Source organism: Ctenopharyngodon idella, chromosome 3, assembly GCF_019924925.1.
Source record: "Ctenopharyngodon idella isolate HZGC_01 chromosome 3, HZGC01, whole genome shotgun sequence".
Taxonomy (NCBI): Eukaryota; Metazoa; Chordata; class Actinopteri; order Cypriniformes; family Xenocyprididae; genus Ctenopharyngodon; species Ctenopharyngodon idella.
The window spans coordinates 28,705,172-28,719,412 of NC_067222.1; the positions used below are offsets into that span (position 1 = coordinate 28,705,172).

The 14,241-nt window shown below is 39.0% G+C and overlaps 1 protein-coding gene across 4 annotated transcripts in view; it reads right to left on the minus strand.

Moving 5' to 3' along the window:
- The window catches only part of LOC127509137 (SH3 and multiple ankyrin repeat domains protein 1-like), a 90,195-nt gene extending 87,479 nt beyond the window's left edge, over positions 1–2,716 (minus strand). Inside the window, exons 1-2 of one of the 4 annotated variants that reach the window (XM_051887638.1) lie at positions 2,256–2,623; positions 2,017–2,052 (exon numbers count right to left, since the gene is read on the minus strand). The gene's annotated coding sequence lies outside the window, so the exon portion shown is untranslated. Of the gene's footprint in view, positions 1–2,016 lie in introns of all 4 variants that reach the window. The other 3 variants (XM_051887639.1, XM_051887637.1, XM_051887640.1) reach the window with 3 other exon arrangements.
- Between the last annotated feature and the right edge of the window lie 11,525 nt (positions 2,717–14,241).

Here is a 14,241-nt window from a genome sequence, read left to right on the forward strand (position 1 = left end):
GCACACCCTGTGTAACGGCACAAATTGACACACTGCCGCTGCCTCAAGATCGCTTCACATCTGTGTAGAGGATAGAATGTTTTCTTGTCCATTCACTTGTGTGCCACTTCTAGCCTGAGAGATGAGGAGTTTGCTATCTACTTGAGGGGCATTCAGTGGGCTGTCTGAGCACCAGTGTGTGTCTGTGGGCGGAGAACAATCTGTAGCGAAAACTGTGTTTATGGGAATCGCCTGAAAAGTGCCTGGACTACTTATATTCACAACTTTTTATATTAAATATTAATCTGGGATTAATGGCATAAACCAAATAAACATGATCCAAAAAAAATTCACTCAAAATTTCACATTGTTCCAAACCGGTTTGACTTTCTTTCTTTTAAAGACTGTTTTCCACATTCATTTCCATGCACTTACATTTAATGGATATTGAAGCTTTTAAACATCATAAAAGCATCATAAAAGTGGTCCATATGACTCAGGTGCAATATTCTCCATCATCTGAAGTTACACAATAGCTCTTTGTGATGAAAACACTGAAATTTAAACTGTTATTCACTGAAAATTTGCTCTAGCCCTCCTCGCCGTTTTTGTGGATTCATGAACAAATTGAGTCAGATCAGTTTTAATGAATCATTGATGTGCATCACAAAAACCTGTCTGAATGTGAATAACAAAGTGATTAATGTTCTAAATTTTGGTCTGTTTTAACTGTATGGCTTCATAAGACTTGGGTTACTGCACTAGTCTTGTGGACCACATTATTGATACTCTTTTGACCTACAAGTTCAGTGTAGCTGCATGGAAAAGAGTGGCTGGCGTAATATTCAATATTCCACCTTCTATGCTTCACAGAATGAAGAAAGTCATAAAAAAAATTTAAATGACATGAGGTGAATAATTGATGATAGAAATTTTGGTAATAATTTACTTAAAGCCTTTATATATAATGCATTATAAAAGTATTATAAACGCATTAATTATGCTTTCCAATGCACCTTATAATGCGTTGTATGCTCTCATAAATAACTGTAACCACCGTTATAATACATTATAATACTTATGTTACACCTTTATTAAGTATTATGCATTAAAAACAACCAATTTCAGATCTCCAAATATTATAATGCATTTTAACTTGTTACAATTATTTATGAAAAGATATAATGCATCATAACATACATTATGAACACCTTTACAATACATAACACATAAAGGCTTTAAGGAAAGTGTTACCATTTTGGGTGAACTATCCCCTTGACAGCAAGTTCTGCATGCATTGCATATGCTTAGAAGAAAGAACGACAAAAAGCAGTGAACAGAAAAGAAAACTAATGTGGCATTTAAGAGCAGCAATCACTTGAGAGAGCTGCCACACTTGCAGATCAGTCCGTTAGCACTGCTGGGTGAGTAAGTCTGCATGCATGCCAATGTATGTGGGTGGGTGTGTTTCAGGGAGTGACAGGATACTGCATATCAGTCTCTTTAAAATACAGAGGAGACCAAACATATTACACTCTGCACAAGGAACTGTCATTTTATCATTAGGAGGATCTATTTCTGTGCCAAGCTCTTTCTCTCACACCAACACACATTTATATATATACAGAAAAACTTACTACATGCTGATGCATTATTCACCTATTCTTTCTGCGCTTAATGCATCTCCTGTTTTAACCGAGCCTCAGCATATGTCTCTTTAATGTAGAATCACATTCCCCTTTATGAAATGACACGCAGCTGCAGCCAAAATACAGATAATGAACAACACCAACTCAGTCTGATCTCCTCACACCATTCACTCCCTACAGCAGATACAGCACATGCACAAGTCGCCTGTTTCCCAATAGCTCATATTTCCAGATCTGAATGGTTCAACTTTGAATGGCAAACCGCCAGCATTTACTCTTAAAACCCTCTTCAGGATCCATTCATCTCTCATCCTCTGCACATTTTCACCAGTCTCCCGTTCCATGCATCACCCCGACACAGGCGTGAAGAGAAATAAGCCCCACTTACTGTCTTACTGTGGTTGCCTGTATTTGTAGATCCCTCCTTTGTAAATGGAGAGAATGACAGCAGTTATAAACGAAGGGGAAAATCCAGCAGCTGGTAAAAAAAAAAAGGGGGGAAAAAATACAACAACGACAAAAAGAGAAGGAGAGGAGATAGAGAAGGCAGATAAAACAAAAAAAGAAAGAAAAATGAAATGGAGGAAAATAAATCACCGTGGCAACAATTAGGCCTTTGGAAATTACATTTTAGAGCGTGTCCTGCGAGCCGGTGAGCGCTGGGAGCCAATGCATATCCTCAGCGGGCAGACACCGTTCCAGTGGCCGTGCAATAGTAACACTTCTATTTCCTCGGTTCTGACAATCGATCTCTCTCTCTCTCTCTCCCTCCCTCCTCCCTCCTTTTCTCCCTGCCACGTTCAAACAGCCCCAATCGCTCGTTCTCTTTCAGCTGGTTGGTTGGCTTCATTCCTCTCTCATCCTCTTGTTTCCCTCCCTCCATACCTGCTTCCTCTCTCTCTCACACACACACACACACACACACACACAATCTCTTTTGCCCCTCCCCCTCTCCTCCACCGTCTTCTCCATCAGAACCCAGATACAAGGCAGACCCCTCCTTCCCGCACTCCTTCTCTCCAGCTTTCTTTGATGTTGTGAGGAGTTGTAGACGAGGACAAGGAGGAGACGTCTTTCACAGACTATGGCGGTTGCTGAGAATGGAATAAAAGATGGGGAGAGATGAAATAAAATACATCAGGCTACACATTCTGCACAAAGCAATAATGTAAACTCTGGCTAAATTTATTACATGAAAAGACAAAAGGAGTTGCAGCATGGGGCGAAAATGACAGAGGAAGACGCAGTATAGCGGCTTTATGAGCGAACACACCTTTTCATGCAGTCCGGAGAAGAAACTTTGCTCTGCGGCAAAGGCCAACATAAATTGAGAACTGACAATAAGAAAGAAAGAAAGAAAGAAAGAAAGAAAGAAAGAAAGAAAGAAAAGAGAGAGCCTTACGATTAAAGGGTTAGTTCACCCAAAAATGAAATTTCTGTCATTAATTACTCACCCTCATGTCGTTCCACACCCATAAGACCTTCGTTCATCTTCAGAACACAAATTAAGATATTTTTGATGAAATCTGATGGCTCAGTGAGGCCTACATTGACAGCAAGATAATTAACATTTTCAGATGTCCAGAAAGCTACTAAAGACATATTTAAAACAGTTCATGTGACTACAGTGGTACAACCTTAATGATATGTAGCGACAAGAATACTTTTTGTGCGCCAAAAAAAAGAAAATAACGACTTTATTCAACAATATCTAGTGATGGGCGATTTTAAAACACTGCTTCATGAAGCTTCGAAGCTTTACGAATCTTTTGTTTCAAATCAGTGGTTCGGAGCGTGTATCAAAATGCAAAAGTCACGCTCCCCCAGCGGTGAACCATTAAATTTTTAAACACTTATGATGTAACGAAGCCTCATTTACTGAAATCACATGATTTTGGCAGTTTGATACACGCTCCGATCCACTGATTCGAAACAAAAGATTCGTAAAGCTTCAAAGCTTCATGAAGCAGTGTTTTGAAATAGCCCATCACTAGATATTGTTGAATAAAGTCGTTGACATGATGGTGAGTAATTAATGACTGAATTTTCATTTTTGGGTGAACTAACCCTTTAATAAAGAGAAAATATATTCAAGAGCACATAAAGTACTCCAATAAACAAATAAAAATATACTGTTTCAGATAGTTTAAAAATTGGATTTTAATAAGAATACTTTAATAGAGGGGCTACGTCTCGAAAAACGTACTGGTGCCTTAAAATAATGGAAAATAAACTGAAAAAATTTAAATAAGCTGATTAAAATTCAATAAAATTCATATAGCCTCAATGGGTGTAACAAGATTTTTTTAAAGGTTTTAAAAGCCTCACAGACAGACGGATCAGGGTAGAAAAAAAAAAAATCCAGGATGCCATTCATTTCTTTGAACTGAAATTCAGTAAATTCCACTTCATGCCATTCCAATTCAGCTTCCTGTAGGCTGAATATATTTCAATTTAAATTCAAATTCCAACTCATCAACTAAATGGGAGGCAATTCTTGTGCCAAACCCTACTGTCAATACCAGGTGTAAAAAGGGTCACATATTTGTGTGAGTGGCTGGCTTCATGTTCAGTTCAGTTTGTGTTGTCACATGTGTGAAGGTATGTGCCTCTATGTGCATGAGAGATCAGATTTATAGCACATAAGATGATCATGACACTGCATCACATGCGTGACTGAAAATCAATGTGTGACACAAGACAGACTATAAAGTTTGACATGGACTGAATATCAGTTTGCACAACTGTGCAACAATTTAACAAACTGGTGATGATTCACAACAAATCAAATCTCAACAATACTCTTAGCTTGTGGTCCAGCAGTGCAGTAGTGAACACATGACATTATTATTTCTGCACCTTTACCTTGTTATTGTCACAATAAAAATCTTTCTCCACTGCAAAGATTTGTCTTTACAACTCCATCACTTCCTTTCATGCTTCGTGCTACTTGGGCAAATATTTCTCAGGAATCCCCATATGGTTCTTCCTTCAACATTAAATCAATCGTGCTTTTAACTTCCATCTACAAATATCTTGCTCCATTTTCATCCACTGTCGTTATCAAGCTTTTATCACTCCTACCATTTACTTTGCTTTATAGCACAAGGTGCTTTGTCTCTGAAACTCCTCCATACATCTTTCCCTACTCATCCATTATCTCTCTACTAGCAGATTCTTTCAACCCATCTTGCGCTTCGAGACTGATTCATAGCGCTTCCTTGTCTTCCTTTTTGTTTCATCACACAACTGTTCCTCAGAATAAAGTAGCTGTTTTACACCAGTAGCTCTGATGTGGTTGTGTCTGACTGCATCTTAGTCCATAACATCCAAGCTCTTAAACTTCACCCCCAAACCACATTCAAAAAGACTTTGGTTGATATAATAATTGTGTTTATATACATATATATATATATATACATATATATATATATATATATATATATATACATATATTATATATATAATGTATATGTATTATATCAACACTTATATCAACGGCCTTTGATAATACATACACACACACACAAACACACTGAGAAGAGACAGCTTACAAACAACACTGTCATAGAGCAGGTATAGTTCAACATACAATTTTGTGCTAAATTAGCATTGAAACATTGTGGAACTTGAAGGACCAGTTAAGAGCAGAATTCATCGTTCACTTCTGGATCGATTTCATACCCTTCAGACACTAATACTGGCAGTTTGTCTGCTTCACCAGTTTCACATCTAAATGGGTGAAAGCGCCTCCTCCTGTCTACTGTCCTAATCTATTATCCATCCATTTCCACCCTCTACAGATATGACAAGCTTTCAGGCTGCCCTGGGTCCCGGTAAATAGCGTCATATGCACAGCTCTCTAAGTGAGGTCACTGGTCCTTCATGTAGAAAGAGATAATGTTACACTTTTAGGATGTATATTTACTCTTCAAAGTTAGAAACATCACACAATATTTTGGAGAGGGTGTTCAAACTGAATGTTGAACTAGTGACAGAACGAGCATTCAAGAGGGATGGAGAGATATGGTTGGAGTTACCATGAGGGAACAGATAAATAGGGTCATTTTGCCATTCTAAACAAAATGTTTAGTAACATTACGTTTACAGGAAGGAGGCATCCCATCTTTTCCACATTACATGTCATTACATCACAGATGGTAAGATCCAGAATTTTCCATGATTTGTAAGCATTTAATGTAGCAGTTCTCTTACATGACATGCAGGAATCCAAATACAGGACACCTGAGAGCTGCTCTAAGTATATGCTTGTCATACGTGCACCATTGACTGCACACTCCTATTCAACTTGACAAATGGGCATTGAAACAATCCTAAATTAAAAGCGCATGAACTTTGCTCTGGTCCTTCATGTGCAAACCCACCAAATCATGCAAGTTCATTTTGCCATTCTAAACTCATTGTTTAGTAACATTACGTGTACATGAAAGTGGGAGGGAGGAAGGATGGCTTGGGTGTAGGAAAGGATTACTGAATAATTCAAAAAGAGAACAAGCACAGATGAATCAAGCAGGCTAATGCCTGTCTCACACACAAGCTCTATAAAATGGAGGATGCTACTGTATATCTCTTTTGTTGCACAAATCTGCCTGATATATTTGGCAGTGAGCAAGGCAGTGTCTTCAAAAGAAGCAAAACCTTGGGTCACTAGATCTGAGTCAACAGCATGTTGAGGTCTCTCGTCACCTACTTTATTACAACTGAAGACTGTGAGGTTTATAAATTATTAAGTCTGCACCAAGGAATTCATGGTGTATGTAAGGTTTTTGGAGCCTACGTTTTTTTTTCCGCAGTGCCTCAAAGGTTTAGCCTTTCACCGCCTCACTCTCTATCCACTGCCTTGCTGCCTGTGTCCTCGTTATGAAAAAAGCTGTTCCACTTGGCTTCAGAGTTAACCCTCTGCTGACTGTTGAGAAAAGAGAAAATGGGTCATGAGTGGGGAAAGGGGATGAATGGGCAGCAAGAAGCAGAAAGAAAGTGGACAAAAAGTCAAAAAATAATTGGGGGATGAAGAAGAATCAAAAGCACTGTAAAAAATGCAGCAGGGGAAAAGTATGGCTTTTTTTTTTTAAAGACAAAAGCTAAGAGGCAAAAGGTAAATACTACGCAGTTTGGAGGAAGATAGAACGATATCAGAATGACAGTTGATCATAAAAAGTCAATAAAGTCTTTGCAGCATTTCAGCCAAGTCAGACACTGCAGAAAATACCTGTAAGACCTATAACCTTCAAGAAATATACTGGTAGTGCTCTTTCAGAATATTTAGGAAGCTTTGCTGGCTTCATTGGTGGGGATGAAAAAAGGAAAGACATTTTATAGATTCTTCAGTTATATTAATCTCCTGATATTACTATACAAGGCTGAATTGTTCAGTTCAAGAGAAATGTTCTTTTCAAGGAATGAGATATATATATATATATAAATAAACACCCAGGTGAAAAAAACACTTCCATAGTGTACTTAAAGTGCTCTATTTTCACACACTTATTTTGTACTTAAGAAGTACTAAAGAAGAATTTTAAGTATATTAAGTACTAAATGTACTCAACTGTGCTATTTTGAGACACCATGAATATGAACTAAAATGTGTCTTTAACGTACTATGTCTGTATTAAAAAATGTATTTAGTTAGCACTTGTAGTATACTATGGGTTCAAGTGTACTAGAAGTGGTAACTAAATACATTTTATTTTATAAATATATTTAAAAAAAAGTGTACTTTTTTCCCACCTGGGTGTAGATAGATAGATGTCAAAAGATGATAGATAGATAGATAGATAGATGTCAAAAGATGATGATGATAGATAGAGATAGATAGATAGATAGATAGATGTCAAAAGATGATAGATAGATGATAGATAGATAGACAGACATCAAAAGATGATGATAGATAGATAGATGTCAAAAGATGATAGATAGATGTCAAAAGATGATGATGATAGATAGATGTCAAAAGATGATAGATAGATAGATAGATAGATAGATAGATAGATAGATAGATAGACAGACAGACATCAAAAGATGATAGATTTTCTTTTAAAATCATTTCATTTTAATTGCATTACTTTCATTTTTTTTACAATTATACAGTGGAACATTACAATTTAAAATTTATCTCAAATGTCCTAAGTAACAAACAGGATGGCCATACAAGACATACCGGAAAAAGACATCTGAATTGTAGATATTAAAAAACGGTAAAATACATTAAATTCAGTACAATCAAAAAATTAAGTTATATTGAAGCACCATGTTAAGAACATATTAAAATAAATATAATGAATACACTGGCTTTTTATAGACCAAGGCGAGGCTTAACACAACTATGTCAAAAACATGTAGGACAGCCCAGGGCTCTCATGTCTGCAACTGTTAAAACTGAGAAGAAGCCAACAAATGCTTCCATCTCTGACATGGACTGGGGAGGGAAAAATAATAATATAAAAAAATAATAATATAAGCTCAGAGGTGATGTCAGGTTTGGGGTCTTGATGACCTACAGGGCTACAGTACATTATCGTAACAATATTCTATCAAGTGTTAAGCGAGTCTGATTAAGGATCAGCTCCAAAGGACACTAAACATCTCTCTAGAGTAATACAAGTGGTAACTATTAAATTATGCATTTGCCCAATGTACCAAAGCAATACCCAATATGATACAAAAACCCATGAAGATGATATAGACAAATGTTTAGAGTAAAAAAAAAAAAAAAAAAAGCATCAAATGGCAAAACACATTTGTGCTTGCAAAGTGTGTGTGATTTGTGTGAAAAAGATGGGATGCTATTCAAACACATTTATTTGAATAGCATCCCATCTTTTTCACTTTACATCATTACATCCCAGATGGCAAGATCCAGAAATTTGTGTGATTTGTAAGCATTTAATGTAGCAGCTACTACAGTTCTCTTACGTGACATGCAGGAATCCAAATACAGGACACCTGAGAGCTGCTCTAAATATATGTCATTATGTGCACCATTGACTGCACACTCCTGTTCAACTTGACAAATCAAAAGCACATGAACTTTGCTCTGGTCCTTCATGTGCAAACCCACTGAACCATGCAAGTTGACATAAACGCTTCTTTTCTCTCACATTTGATCGGACACGTTCTTTTAAAAACAGCAATCTAGATAGCTAACTCTGAACAGAAAAGGCTAGGAGGAAATAGAGAGTTTCCACATGGTGGAGAACCATATCCCCATCGTGTGGCAAGTCTTATGTACTACAGGATCAACAGAATATCTATTTTCCTTTGTTTTTTATACTTACAGGAACCACTAGCATGAAAATATTATCTTCTATAATAATGTACTAACAAACTCATTAAATGTAGCATACAAATAGTTAAGCAAGTATGCTAATAAAAATAAGTCTTTAAATATTTCAAGAAAAAAAGTCTGTTTTGATGCTAAGAACAGGACAATTTCCATAAATCCATATAAGTTTAATGAAAACAAAAAGAACACCTTATTACAATGAAGTTTCAAATAAATAACTTCTTAGCATATCAACAAGGAGGACGCTATTAATCAGTATATTGTAGGTCCAGATCCACTGTACCGTCAGTCACCACAAGCCTCAGTCTCTTAGGCTTGCGATCCGTTATGGTGGTGTTTTGCGAATGGGAGGTTGAGAAGTGTAGAGAATTATACGGCTGAGTTCCAGGCTGCCCCTGATGCTGCTGAACCTTTCCACTTTGGCCTCCGTGAACTTTAGACCTACTCACAGAGGGAGAAGGTGTGAAGTTTGAGGGACCACATGCTTCTACAACCAGCCTTCCTTGTGTTCCTGAAGGCTCCATTAGACAATGATAAGTGTAATTTGCAGGTCCTGAACCAGTGTAATTTAAGCTTTCACCATCGCCACTGTACCCCAGAGTCACAGAATGATCTCCGGTGAAGTTTACCACGTAAGACTGGTGCGGAGGCTGACTGTGTTCAAAGGTGGTTGACTGAGTTTTAATCAATGGGACCTCATCGATTGAGGACTCTCTGCGTCCCAGATGAGGACTGCTGTGCTGCGACAAAGGAGGTGAAAGGGAGGAGCTGAAGTTGAAATCAGAAGAATCACAGTGAGAAATGTTTGGACACATCTGGTTCTTATTGGGCTGAACAGAAGATACTCCAGAAAGTTGAGTGTTTTGAGTGGGAGCCACAACAGCATGGGGTTTCTCCAATTTTGAGAGTTTGCTTTGTGTTGTACTGTAACACTGAGAACTTTGAGATGAGGAAAATAAATATGTGGAGGGCAGGGATGGATCTTTATCATTTCTTGAGATCTGAGGCTTCATACCTGCAATGTTCTTGAAAGCATTTGTTGTGGTTTTGCTAGAGCTAATGAAATAGACAGGGTGAATGTGATCACCTTGCTGACCGGGATTTGCAGGGTACTGTTTGGAAAGGATGTTCTTTGGGCCTTTTTGCAGACTTTCAGTAAATCTTGAGAACCCAGCATTCGGACATCTAGCCGAAGAATCTTTTCCACTGTGAGAACTTGATGGTCCGGGACAAGTAAAGATGCTTTCCAGGTTGTTGTGAGATTTTGAGCTGCCTGCAGCCACAGAAATCTGACAAGCATTTTGGCCTACCTCTGATTTTGAGACATTCTTGGGGTTTGGAAAAAAAGGAAGCTTCTTGTCATTGCTACGAAAATGTGCATTACCAGAGCTGAACGCACCTGAATTCTCGCCAAGTGAGGTTGATTTATTTCCTACGTGAAGGGAATGGAAGGGTGTAACAAGGTTACTCTGAGGTCCAGCACCGTGTAGGCTTTGCATTGACTGGTTTGAAAGGACAGATTCGGATTTAGCATTTGAGCTATGCAAGTTGAGAGGTCCATGGGTTTTCTCTTTAGCAAGGCCTGACTGAGAGGACTTTGTGTTCACAATGGAATCAAGAAAGTTTAACTTTTTTTCCTGAGAATGCAAGGGCGCAGTTGAGTGTACAGGCTGTTTAGCACTTGTAGATGCATTATTAAACATTGTCAGGTCTTTGGGGAGAAACTGTGTTGCTGAATCTTCCTGCACCTGGAGATCTATGGGACTTTTTGACAACTCACCATCAGACATGTACAGATCTTTCTCAGGGTCTTGAAGAGGAGCAGAACTTGTGGCTGTATTACATAACTTGTCTTTGAAGAGCAGTTGAGGTGCACCAATAGATGAGGATGTGTCAGATTGAGTAAAGACAAGATCAGGGAAGCTTAAATCTTCACCGCTACTAAAGTTACTCACTGGGCTTGGGGATCCTAGGTAAGGGGTCTCTGGATTCCATGCATCAGTGGGACTTTGGGAGAAGGGGCTGCTGAAGGATCCAGTGTTATGTGGTTCACCAGGACAGTAATCTATCAAAGAGCTTGCCAAGCTGTTTTGTGCAGGCATCTGGTCGTAAAGATTTAAACATGGAAAGTCAAGCACATCCTCTGAATAGTTACTAAAGCTGCACTCTGTGGTGAAGGGAGAGATCGGAGGAGACTGGTTCTGAGAGGAGGTTACACTGGTGTTAGTAGGAACACTTTTCTCGGATACCTGTGACTGGCTCAGAGCCTGGAGTTTTGACAGACTTTTATTAATCTGAAACAAATTGTGACTCAAGCAAATGTCATTCTTTCCTTTATTCTCAGTCCTACTAACTCCAGTCTTAAGAGTATTGGAATTGTCTGACACATGCTCTCTTATATCCTCTTTTGCTTCAATACTCCTACTGACATTACTAACTCCTGTCAGCCCATCATAACAGGGAGAGTAAAGCGATAAAGATGAAAGGGATAATGGTAGAGGTGAAGTCTCAAAACTCACTGGATCTTTGAAGGTCTCAGTCCCCTTGGTACAACTACGCATTGCCATTATTTGCTGGCACGGAGACGGGTTTTCCTCTTTAACTTTGCTGAGAGGCATCTGTTCCAGTATTGCTGCTGTAGGAGAGACAGATGTTAACTTCTTTGGCTCCCTGTACACAGTATTAATGCTCCCATCTTCATTTTGAACTTCTTTCCACTCCACTTCCCACTTGCCTTCAGCTCTCCTACACAACCTAATCAGAGGTAACGGTTTAATGTCATCAATGTCCACTTCAATTTTCGGACCAGATGAGTTTTGTTTGAGTTGTGCATTGGTAACATCACTACTGTCTTGAACAATTTCTTTTGGTGTGCGTTTGCCGTTTTTTTTGTTAATGCAAACTTTTGATTCTTTTTTTTTCTTAGTTGCACATTCTTTTCTGCAATGCTCTAGCACGTCTTGGACTGCTTTGGTGGCTTTCTCCAAACCTATGCCTTTATCAGCCTCCCCATGTCCCCGAATCCTCTCCATTTCTGCATTTAAAATTGAGACAGAATCCAAAATGGCCCTAAAAGGGTCACCTAAAGCCAAGCATTGTTGTGGGCTTGATTTGTCCACAATACTTTCCGCTTCATCTGTACTCTCCATTTCCCACTCCTTTCCCCTTTTCCTCTTAAGGCGGATTCTGACATTTAGCCTCTGGTCTTCTTCTGTCTTATCCAAATCATTTGAGGTAGACAACTCATCTTCGATGGCATCTTCTATATTATCCATAATCTCACAGTCCCCTGGTGCTTTAGTTCTTCCTTCTACTCCTTCCTCACTTTTTGCTTGGTTCTCCTCTCTCATGTTGCATTTAACCATTTCTTCATTAATTTTGGATGTTTCATTCTTAAGGTCTTTGATTGTCCTCTCACAAACAGGTACATTACTTGTGCTATTCCTGTATTCAGAAACTCTGACAAGGTTTCTTACTGGTCCACGCCGAGCACTCTGAAGACCTTTACAGCATTGTTTCAACTTGGATGAGCCACGCTTTTTGGACCCAACACCAACATTTCCTTTAAGAGTTAAACTTGATTCTGGTAATGAACATTTCAACAATGTTGTCTCCACAGTGCTTTCACCTGTCTTAGGTAACAGATTGTCCGAATTAAGTTCTGTGTCATTACTGACATCTGTACATGGTTTTGCAGATGCATTAACATCCTGTTCTGGGTCTGTATCAAGTGATTCTCGAAACGCTCGTTTCTTTAAGGGTATACTGCTCTGGGGACTATGATCCAGACAAACCATGGATGGAGGCTCTGAGGAAATCAAAGTGTTTTCTGACTGTCTCACTTGAGTATCTCGACGTACATATGGCTGATCAGCTGCAGTGAGTCCCTGAATAGGGTGCTCATTTCTGTTAAGTGCATCATGCTTGTCCTTTGTCTCTTTGTCAGCAAGTGATAGTGTCTTCAGGTTATCAACTTCTCCGTTATCACTGTAACTGCATGGAAGTTGGTGGTCATCAGCTTCTTTATCTTGTTGATTAAACTTGTCACGCAAACTCTTTCTAATATCCGTCAGCAGTACCTTTGCCTCTTTAACAACAACAGTCCTGCTGCCAAAACGTGCCGTTAACACTTTCTTTTTCAAGTAATTTCCTTCTCCCTGCTTCTTGACTCTTTCTTTATCTTGCACCTCAGCTATACCCTCAACATTTGTTTGTTTCTCATCCTTGTCTGCTCTTTTCCGCTTCTTTATAGAATCTTCTGATTTTTTGGGAATTGTGACCTCAACAGATGCAACAGTTACAACGTTATTATCTTCCTTACCTTCAATTTCACGCTTACTGTGGCCATCCACAAGTTCTTTCACAACAGGATGTGTTTTGCCAATCTCTAAATCACATGTTACTTTTAAGTACTTATCTGCACTCTCCATATTTACTGGTGTGAAATACAACTCCTTTACCCCTTTCTTACCTTGTCTATTGCTTTCTTTGCTCCCATTTAACTTTGTGCTCTGCTGTACTGATGCTGCTGGTGAGACTGTACCCTTGTCTTTTCTACTGTCTGCCTTCCTCTGACCTGTACTTTCGACTTCTGGTTTTCCTGGGATAGCCACCCTGACCAGACTTACTCTGAGGTAACGATTTGACCCTGAGAGGAAAGAGATAGGACTGTTAAGAGATGGTAAGGACAAGGAGGGCGTAACGCTTACAGCACTAGAAGAGACAGACTGCCTGTGGTTTTGCTTGTTATCCCCTGAGGTCTCTGAAGCTACACAAGAACTAACATCACCTTCCCTAGGAGTAATGGAACCGCTGATGTGTTTCCCGTCACCAGCCACTTCCCTGAGGCGATCCCTAAAGACTCGCTGCTGCGCCTTTCTGATCACCATGCTCTCTGTTTGTGATGATTTGTCACTGTTAGCTCCAGCGTCTCCATCAATGTGTACATTTTTATCAGGACACGGTTTACCAGGAGAGATTAAAACAGCATTAGTAATGTCCTTGGACTCAACCTCACTTCCTTTTTTCCCATCTCTGGTCTGTGAAACAGAGCATTCATTTCGATCTGTAGAGAGTTTAGAGTTCGATTTGATCAGTCTGGTCCTGCTTTTATTGAATCTGGAGAGTTTAGATCCAGTCCTTGCTCGGAGACTGCTCCAACGACTACGAAGAATATTCCTGGTCCTTGAAGAAATGCCCTTTTGGACAATTCTAACAGAAGATGCATCATTATTACGTCCTTTGGCCTTCATACCGTTTCTTTCATGTACACTGGAAACACATCCAAGAGTGAAGGGTTTAAATCTA